Source organism: Sphaeramia orbicularis, chromosome 12 (genome assembly GCF_902148855.1).
Source record: "Sphaeramia orbicularis chromosome 12, fSphaOr1.1, whole genome shotgun sequence".
In the NCBI taxonomy this organism is placed as follows: Eukaryota; Metazoa; Chordata; class Actinopteri; order Kurtiformes; family Apogonidae; genus Sphaeramia; species Sphaeramia orbicularis.
Window position 1 is genome coordinate 35,289,418 of NC_043968.1, and position 11,054 is coordinate 35,300,471.

Genomic DNA, 11,054 nt, shown 5'->3' on the forward strand with positions numbered 1-11,054 from the left:
TTTTTATGCTGTTGTCTGAAAATGAAGATACGTTTCCAAGCTTCCATGTTGAGAGATGGAACAGAGAAAATATGGAGTAAATGCACAAGTCTCATGTTCTCCCATTCCACCTGACTTGGGCTGCAAGTTACTTATGGAATTTGACTCAAGGCTTACAATCTAGTCATTTGGTACATCCTAATGTATTCTTTCTGGTAAAGAGAAAAAATCTTGCAGGATATAAAATTGTTTTTTGGTATCTTTTGCCATGCAGGATTACTTACCTTGACATGAATCAGCAAAGGAGATATGATTGCAACCCCATCAACAATAAAATAAGGTAGTACTAGATGCTATCTCCAGTCGTGTTGTAATCAAGACAACTTAAACTGAGACCAAGTCAATAAAAAAACCACAGGAAACTAAAACAAGAGACTTTGTGAGATCAACATCAGGTTAGGACCAAGACCAGACCAAACACACAGCCAGTGCATGGTGAACAAATTTTGCAAGTAGTTACACAAGAGTACGATTGATATAGTATGATGTTGCCATACAGTTTAATTTTAGTTACATTGCAGAATCTACACACTGCAATTTTGATAGAGAAGAGTTGTAGAAGTGTGTTTAAGTTTGCTAGATTTGATTACAAAAGATATGGCTGGTATTTCCTCTAGACAACCACAGCCTCTTCTCCTTAAATGTCAAATTAGAAATGAGTCAAGTTATGGATTGTATTTGAAGCAGGAGCCTTGTAGTGCTGCATTATGTAATAATGGTGCAATATGTAATAATTTTTCCACCTCATTATGTAATAATGCTGCATTTTGTAATAAAATTCTTGAACACATATTGTAATAAACTTTGCTGCATTTTGTAATCACTTATACATATTGTGTCTCCCATACTTCAGTGCACCAGTAAATTTCTTGTCAGTAATACTTAATTAGTGCAGCTTTTGTCTCTATCTTGCAAACACATTCTCCTGTCACAGTTTGCTTCTCTGCTGTCTCCTCCCTGACCTTGTCACTTTATCAACAACACTGGTTTCACCTGGGACTCCCTGCTGCTGTCCTCTCCCTCACCCTGCCACACCTAATCAGCCAAACCCACCCCACCTGTCTGCTCCCTGTCACTCATCCTACCAGCCCCACCCACCTGATCAGGCCAACTGTCCTCTCCTGCTCACCCAGCTGCAGCTCATTCCCAATCACCCCAGTATCTAATCTGCCTCACTGACTCTCCTGTGTGGGCCAGATTGTCTTCAAATCCTGCCAGACTCTTCAGCATTATCTGAACTCACTTTACTGTTTCTGACCCCTGCCTGATTTAGACTGTGTCTTTTCACCTCAGTCCTGGTATCTGACCTGTTTTCTGTCTGTGATCCTGAGTTTGGTAATTCTGGATTTTCCTGGTTTTGACTCTGCCTGACCCAACCACATCTATCTCCAGGTAACCTACCTGCCTTCCATTATGGACCACGTCTCTTCGTCTGCTCCCCATTACTCACTCTGCTTTTCCTGTTTCTGTGTGTCTTCAATAAAGACATTTTTGAACTGATTTTACATCTGGTGTACTGCATTTGGGCCCTAACCTAACCCATGACATCTCCATTATAATGAATACCATTACATTTGATTTAGGTTTGACAAATGAAACAACCTTTTTTTTTTTTTTTTTTTTTAATGAGTTAAGCTGGAATGTTTACTGTTCTGCTGGTATGATGGTTTTTCCAATCATGGCATCAATTCTGATGGTGTATTACATAATGCACCAAATTATTACGTTTCCTTTTTTTAAAAAAAGTGCTACACCTGCATTTTGTAATAAGTGTTGCAATATGTAATTAGTTATTACAAAATGCATTCAAGAATTTTATTACAAAATGTGGCCTGTTATAAAATGCAGCATTACTACATGAAGTGAAAAATGATTACATTACACAATGCACTGTTATTACATAAGGCAGCGCTACAAGACTTTACATAAAATGACATTATGTTGTAATAATAATAATGGATTAGATGTATCTAGAGCTTCTCTATGAACACATAGCCAAAGCGTGTACCGTGGATCCAATATTCACTCACTCACACATTCACACTCTGGTGGGTGGTAAACTGCATATGTAACCACAGTTGCCCTGGGCTGTAGGCTGATGGAAGCGTGGCTGCCAATTTGCGCCTACGGCCCCTCCGACCACCACCAAACATTCATATGCACTCATGCACCAGTGTGAATAGCAGGACTGGAGGCAAGGAGGGTGAAGTGTTTTGCCCAAGGACACAACAACACATGACTAGGAAAGAGCGCCAACCCTTCAGTTATTGGACAACCCGCTCTACCTCCTGAGCTACGGCCGCCCCCCAACGGTGTATACCAGGGGTCACCAACCCTGATCCTTGAGATCTACTATCCTGCATGTTTTAGATGTTTCCCTCTTCCTGCACACCTTAGCAACAAGTTCCACCCGAATGAATGGAACTTGTTGCGTGAGATGCTTGCGCCAAATGTAGCAGTGCTCAGAAGGCTCTGGCAGTACTTTGCCAGAATATAGTCCAAAGAGTGAATCCGTGTAAGACATTGCCTCGTCGCAATTTGAGGCGCACCAAAGCAAAATTCCTTTTGCTCACTTACATAACTCTATGATAGATAGTGAATAGTACAATAAAAGCAAGTGTTGGTGTGTTCTTTTAAGAAAGACCCTGTTGGAATTGAGCTTTGTCACAACCTTTTTCGCAACATCAGGACCATCATCAATCTTTTGCTTCTTGTTGGGGATCTCATCTAAGATGATAGTAGATGCAGTTGAGCTGTAGCTTGAGTCAAACTGATGCAAAAGGCAAGGAGCAAACACTAAATTCTGGAATATAAGAAATAACAGTTTTATTCTGTGGGTCGCAAAAAAGTACATGTGACCACAGGTTTTTGTTAAAACCACAAGCCTGTCCACCAGACTCAACTCATTTAATGACCTGATCTCAGTCTTCAGATGATTTATCAAATCTTGTCCTCTTGATCAGTTAGAAAAAGAATGTAGTCAATGTAGCCAGAGTAGTGTACCCATGCTTGGTGTACACTTTGATTACATAAGCTCCGGTGCTCACAGTCATTTGAGGTGATGGTCAAAAGTATATTTTCTTGTCTGTTTCACATCACAGAACGCCGGCCAATCAGAGCGCAGCGTCACAGAACGTCGGCCAATGAGAGCGTAGCGTCACAGAACGTCGGCCAATCAGAGCGCAGCATCACAGAATCTCGACAAATCTGAGCGCAGCGTCACAGAACTCCAACCAATCAGACCGCAGCATCACAGAACGCCGGCCAATCAGAGCGCAGCGTCACAGAACGTCGGCCAATGAGAGCGCAGTGTCACAGAACTCCAGCCAATCACAGCGCAGCATCACAGAACTCCGGCCAGTCAGAGCGCAGCATCCCAGAACGCCGGCCAATCAGAGCACAGCGTCACAGAACGTCGGCCAATCAGAGCGCAGCGTCATAGAATGCCGGCCAATCAGAGCGCAGCGTCACAGAACGCCGGCCAATCAGAGCGCAGCATCACAGAACGTCAGCCAATCAGATCGCAGCATCACAGAACGCCGGCCAATCAGAGCTCAGCGTCACAGATCTCCAACCAATCAGAGCGCAGCATCACAGAATGTCGGCCAATCGGAGCGCAGCATCACAGAACGGCAGCCAATCAGAGCGCAGCATCACAGAACTCCAACCAATCAGAGCGCAGCGTCACAGAACTCCAGCCAATCACAGCGCAACGTCACAGAATGCCAGCCAGTCAGAGCGCAGCGTCACAGAACGTCGGCCAATCAGAGCGCAGCATCACAGAATCTCGACAAATCAGAGCACAGCATCACAGAACTCCAACCAATCAGAGCGCAGCGTCACAGAACTCCAACCAATCAGAGCGCAGCGTCACAGAACGCCGGCCAATGAGAGCGCAGCGTCACAGAACGCCGGCCAATCAGAGCGCAGCGTCACAGAACTCCAACCAATCAGAGCGCAGCGTCACAGAACGTCGGCCAATGAGAGCGCAGCGTCACAGAACGTCGGCCAATGAGAGCTCAGCGTCACAGAACATCAGCCAATCAGAGCGCAGCATCCCAGAACACCGGCCAATCAGAACGTAGCATCACAGAACGTCAGCCAATGAGAGCGCAGCGTCACAGAACATCAGCCAATCAGAGCGCAGCGTCACAGAACTCCAACCAATCAGAGCGCAGCGTCACAGCACGTCGGCCAATGAGAGTGCAGCGTCACAGAACGCCGGCCAATCAGAGCGCAGCGTCACAGAACTCCAACCAATCAGAGCGCAGCGTCACAGAACGTCGGCCAATGAGAGCACAGCGTCACAGAACATCAGCCAATCAGAGCGCAGCATCCCAGAATACCAGCCAATCAGAACGTAGCGTCACAGAATGTCAGCTAATGAGAGCGCAGCATCACAGAACCTCGGCCAATCAGAGTGCAGCGTCACAGAACATCAGCCAATCAGAGTGCAGCGTCACAGAACATCAGCCAAATTAATTAAACATATATTCAGATACCAGAATGCATGACTTTAAAGTAAATAAAATAGTTTCATTTTAATTGTGAAAAAAGTAATCTGTAGCTTTTTCAGGAAACTACTCTGGATATCCCAGTACTTCAAACAGACAATATTGCTTCTCTTTTGGTGAAAACATAGCTGATCTGTGTGCTGATGTGCAGGGTCATTATTGCATGCTCACCACTGTGACAATAGCCTTTAAATCTGCACTCCAATGCTTACGCCGTCCTATGTCATACATGAAACCTGAGTACAGTCACTGTACATCTGAATATCTGCCTTTTTCACAGATTTGTGTGTCACATCCTTTTTTACTTTTAACAGGGCAAGGTAACCATTTCCCCGTAGTGTTTAGATTTGAAGATATGCTAGGGAAATAAAATAAAGTCAGTACTGGACCCACAGATGAAACTGACTCTTCTTTTGCTTACAAGTACAGAGCGCATTTCCCCAAATGTTTCACAGAAAGCTCAAACATACAGAAACTCAGAACATTCAAAATGTCCTTGTGAAGTACCGTAAACATTTAAAGACCCTGAAAGTCCCTATTTCAGGTCTGCAGACCCTGGTTTATGTTTTTTCTGGTGAGAACAGATAAGGCTGAACAACAGGAAGCTAAACAACAAACAGGACCATTAAGTCTGTGCTCCCTGATGGGCTACACAGCAGTATGACTTACAAATGACATCCTATGTATTACCACCGCAGTAACAGGGTGATATGATCTACTGGTCTGCTGAAAGCAGGTCTATGCCTGTGTCTGTTAATCCTCCTTATGGAGGATCTCAGGCAAAATCCGCAAACACGCTCATTTGTATTTTATGTCCAACCATAAAACTGAAGCTATCAGCCAGTGAGCTGAAACATACCGAACCCCTGGATGTGTAATAATAACCCACTGTGGTATAATATGCAGGTATGTGATAAATTCAAAGTGTTGGTAGGTGGATTTATCTTTTCCATGGACAGATCCAGGATAAATGTTTCCCCTTGTATGTAGTCTTTGTGCTTAGCTAACCTGCTTTGGGCTGTATTTTCAGAGCCACCGTACAGACATTAGATCGCTATCAAGGCAACATATAATCCAACTATACTTCCGTCTGTAATCACATTTTACATGTCTGTAACAGTGCTTTTCCTACAAAGGTGTATTTTTACAAGTTACAATGATAAAGATATCCATCATGTTCTTACTGTTAAAGATTGTACTGTAATATTAACAGCTTTGATTGTAGATATCTACTGTAATTACCTTTAAGTCACCGCTTAAGCTTAAGATGACCCTGCAGAAAGTCCCCACCTGGGTTTAACTCTGCAAAAAGATAAAAGCATTCCATTGGTTCATTGATTTATATGTTTCAAGCAACAAGCTATTTCACCTCGAACTGATACAGTGAGTATCTTCTCATTTGTCAGAAAACAGATTGCGGGGATATCATGAAAAATATGTAGCTGTTTCAGAAGATCTAAATAACTGACCTGCATCAGTCAAAGAAAACAACTAAGGAGGTGAATGAACATGAGGTTAAAAAAAACTCTCCAGCACACTTAAAACCTGGAAGTACAGGAGCAGAGCTTCATCTTCAAGGAAGAAAATGTTTAGTGAAATCAAATCATGAAAAAGCAATATTAGAGCTCAAAGCTATTTTTAATAATGAAACTAAGAGCATTGCCACCCATTGCCTCATACTGTTCACATTCTACTCCCTGTTCTGGTCATAGGGTGTTCCAGGCTAGAATGTACTTATTAATATGTATGTACACTTGTAAACTCATTTTTTGACACGTTGTCTGAATACGGTTTGAGGCAGAACTAGACCTGAGGAAGATGTCAGTAACATAATCACCTCCCCCTCCTCCTCCTCCTCCTCCATAGATACCAATGAATCTGAAGAGTGCAGCTAATGTGGAATTTAACAAACAGTGTAGTTCGTTTTCTTTACCTCTGCAGTTTCTCTGCTCTGGCCCTTTCACATCACTGAACAGCAGATCTGTAGAGGTGAAACAGGTCTCAACACTTTAAGTCAACTCATGAGTTTTATTTAAAGTCAGTTTATTTGTTTTAGGTTGGGTTTCATTTATACAGGTGATTTATGACATATCAAATTTAAGGATTACAGAAATGAGATATGAACATGTCCATTTGTGAACTTTAGTGTAGAACAGATCAACACACAGATGAACAGAAGAACACATGTAATTGTACTTTTTTAAGTAGTTGAATAAATCTATGAATGTAATGGAGAATAAATGAATGGACATAAGAGAACTACAAATTTTTGTGTATCTTTTCAGTATTTATTTTGTCTGTTAACCATACATTTAAAGAGTTTCTGCACTTGAGGTTACTATATATATATATGTGTGTGTGTGTGTGTATATATATATATATATATATATATATATATTTTTTTTTTTTTTTTTTTTTTTTTTTTTTTTTTTTTTTTCGGACCTACTTATTTTAAGGATTTCAGCAATCCAAAGATGTTCAATGTTTTACAAAACAAGACTAAATAAATAGCAGTAGCAGAAAAAAAATGTAAATGTACTCACCACCTTTTTATGCAATGTATGCCATATTTATTTTAATTGTTATTTATTCAGCAAAGCATCTTTATTTGAACATTATCACTGTGTTTGAGGTGGCTGTTCTGAACCTCAGAGATTGCATAATGTTCTTCTGCAATGTTCTTTCGACTCGTAATATTTGTTGCAAAACATTTTAAGATTTCTGAGCTGAGACAAACAATACTGGAACAGCCTTTAAAATTTACACGATTGCTTGGAGGTAGTTTCAAAAACATGTAAAATACTACAAGATGGTAGGAACTATAAAACTATTCTGGAGTGTACTTTTACTTTTTGCCAGTGCCAGTTTCTCCTGAACTCTGTACTTGTTACAGGTAGAGCTCAGCGTCGATCAGTCTGTCAGTGATGGTGTGTTATTGTTTCAGATCCTGGCCCAGGCTCATCTCTGTATGGGCCAAGTTCACATACCAGGAACACACAGGGCAGCTCATCTGCTCAGAGGTCTAGGATGTCTGAGACTAGTTGGAGATAGCAATTTAAAAAAAATAAATAAGACACATGATGCTGGCATATACAGATCTGCAAAAAAAAATTCAGAGATCACTGCAATTTCCTCTGAAATCATCATGTCTGCATGTAGAACTGCCATTCCATTCCTGTGTCTGTTGAATTCCAACAAACCTTATTTTACTGAATAAACACCTGATCCATGTCTTATTTAAGAAGGAGAAGTATAAAAACCACTACTGTGGCCATCATTATCTTCTTACAATAGACAAAAACAGTGCTATTAGTACTGCAAAAGTAATTGGAATCCAAAAGTAACTATTGAAAACTACTGGACTTCTGCTCTGACAATGTTCCCAAACTCTGAGGACTGGTTTTTCTATCAGGACAATGCTCCTGGCCTCAGCTAGGTCCATAAAGGTGTGGATGACGGACCACCAGATGAAGACCCTGTCATGGCCAGACCAGTCTGCAGACCTGAACCCACTCTGAAAACTTCTGGAGGAACATGGATGGTCATAAACCATGGAACATGTCTGAGCTTCTTGAATTTCTGTGTCAGGAGCTGCATAAAGTCATCCAACAGCAATGGAGGAGAGACAAGTCACATGAAAGCTGTCATTGAAAACCAGGGTTATTCCACCAAATATTGATGTCTGAACTTTTACCAAGTTACAACATTAGTATTGTGTTGTTTAGAAATAAATATAAACTGGTTTTCTTTGTATTATTTGAGATCTGAAAACACTGCATCTTTTTGTTATTTTGACCATGTATTGTGATCTACAAATACATTCTCTAAATAGCAATATTTTTATTTGGGATTTTGGAGAAATGTCAGTAGTTTAGAGAATAAAACAAAAATGTTCATTTTACTCAAATGCATACTTATAAATGATAAAGTCACAGAAAGTGATAATTTTGCAGTGGTCTCTAATTTTTTTTCCAGAGCTGCATTTGCTAATAGAAGCCTACTACTGTCACCTAGTGGTAATACTCATAAACATGTATTTCTTAAAATAAGCCAAGAGTCAAAACCCACAGTCAGAAAAACGGACAATCATCATAAAAATGATGTAAATTGAAATAAAAAATTATTTCATTCTCTTATTTCACCTTTTGTAGATGTTGAGTAATCATTGTGTTAATGTCCTCTTTAAAAATATAACAAACAGCGAACAAGCAATTAAATGAAAAACAGTACTTTATAGTTGTAGTTTAATATAGACTGACTGTATATAATTTTAAGATAGACTCATAGTTGTGTAGGATTTAGGGGCATTCAGGAGAATGTAACGTACATACAAATATACAGTTACATCCTTATATACAATCCTCTTAATGTGTATTATCACAAAAATTAAATTTGCTGTTTTTGTTGCCTTAGAATGATCTATTTAAATCTACATGGGGAACAGGTCACTTCTAAAATGTCTGCATGTTGTGTCAAAGGATTTCTTTTTTTATTTTTCTTTAACTGTGGCATCCAGCATTAAGATGCTTTGTAAAAAAAAAAAAAAGATAATGAACAGAAAGTGTACAGAAAGAGAATACTGACTGAAATAGTCGCCCAATGGCAGGATTACTCCTACTGAGTACATCCTATGAGCCAAACCAAGAAGCCATTCAACCAGGTGCAAACTCCGCCTTCAGTTCTACATGTCACGACATAACACATATTGAACCTTTAGGCTTTAACATATGTTGTAAAATGTTCTATGTAAATGTAGCAGCGAAAGTAAAAGCAGTTTTCCCAGATTTGGAGTTTGCCAGGGGTACTCTGTGCTTTCACTTGAAGCGCCGAGCATTCTGAATAATTACTGTGGGACCAGTTTAATAAAGAAGTGATGTATGATGACATGTTATCGTTCAAGGCCTTATAAATAAATGAAACTAAAGCCTGCCACGTCTCACTGTTCATAGGTGCGTGGTCCAACCTTTTCACAGAAAAGCAGTAATCTGTGGAATAACTGTTGATATTAATGTTCCTGAGGATGGTGTGGTTAGATGAATAATCGCCATAATCCAGGACAGATAAAGAGGCAGCCTCGATAAATTGCTTCCTGCTGAACATACAGTCATGGAAAAAATTATTAGACCATCAAAAGTCATCAAAAACAATGGTTATGCAATAAAGTACTAACTCCTGTGTGTATCATGTGACTAAAACAGACAGAACAGAAAACATGGAATGTCTAAAAGCACTGTTTTTGTCAGTACAATGTCATAGCTATTGATATAAGAAGTGAAGTGATGTTGGTTATTATCAAGAAAACATGGAAAATGGATAGATATCAGCTCTGAAATTAAACTACTATGAGCCATTTTTGTTGTTATCATTACATTTGTCCAAACAAATGTACCTTTAGTTGTACCAGACATTAAAATGAACAGGAAATGGAAGAAAACAAGGGGTGGTCTAATAATTTTTTTCTGCGACTGTAAGGATTTTATACTTTTGTATAAATGGTTTGTCATTCTAACAACTGGGTCAATATGAAAATTAAATGTAAGATTCTGTTCCAACCAGATATCTAGATATATACACCCATGAGCCCTTCCCAACAGATGAACCAGTGTAACCTCACTATAATCACAAGCTGATTTTTTTCCTCAGCAGACTTCATTTCTTATAACTAGGTCTGTGCTGCACCCAAATTCAGCTGAAGTTTACAGTATCTCTACTGCTGACCCTGAAAAAAATATTAAATCTGGAAATACGACGGTTAAGGTTTAATTTGTTAAAGCATGAAACTATGGGATTCATCTGAAGGAATGTAAATTGTAAACTAACTCAGCACCTGTTTACTCGATTTTATTTTGATTTCATGGCATTCATGACATTGAAAAAAACAAAACAAAACTACAAATCATCTACATCTGTGATTTGGAAATGAAATGCATGTCATGATTGTCATGGTATTTAATCTTTTCTATTCTGATTCAGACCACTTACATATCCTTCCTCTTGTGTTAGCTTACTGTTACCATCTCTTATGTTAACAGGTCGCTTTTGACCCATGTTTTAAATCAGCTGTAAAATACACTAAAACAATGATCTATCATCCAATTTGTTTCTCATCTCTTGGTTAGGGTTGATTGTTAGGCTTCCTTATGCATGAAAATAGTGGTTTTAACATTTTCGATGTGAGCCTCTGGCCCTTTTTTTCGTCAGTATACCTCTCAATATGCACTCTGCAAGTCACCAACTCTATACTGAATTGACCTCACGTGTGGACATGCCCCTTTGCTTGTTTTGTTTTTGTGCAGGTTTACTGGATAACAAGGCAAAATGACAATCCCCAAAAGCTCACATGATTGTTAGAGGAGCTGCTGTCAGTGTGATGGCTGACAGTTCACTTATGATTTTAGTTTATTGCTTTATAATTTTATTTTTTATAACTGGGTCAAAACCAACCCTAGCAACATAAAGGTCTTAATTTCAACCATAGCATTTCATAATTTAGTGAATTTT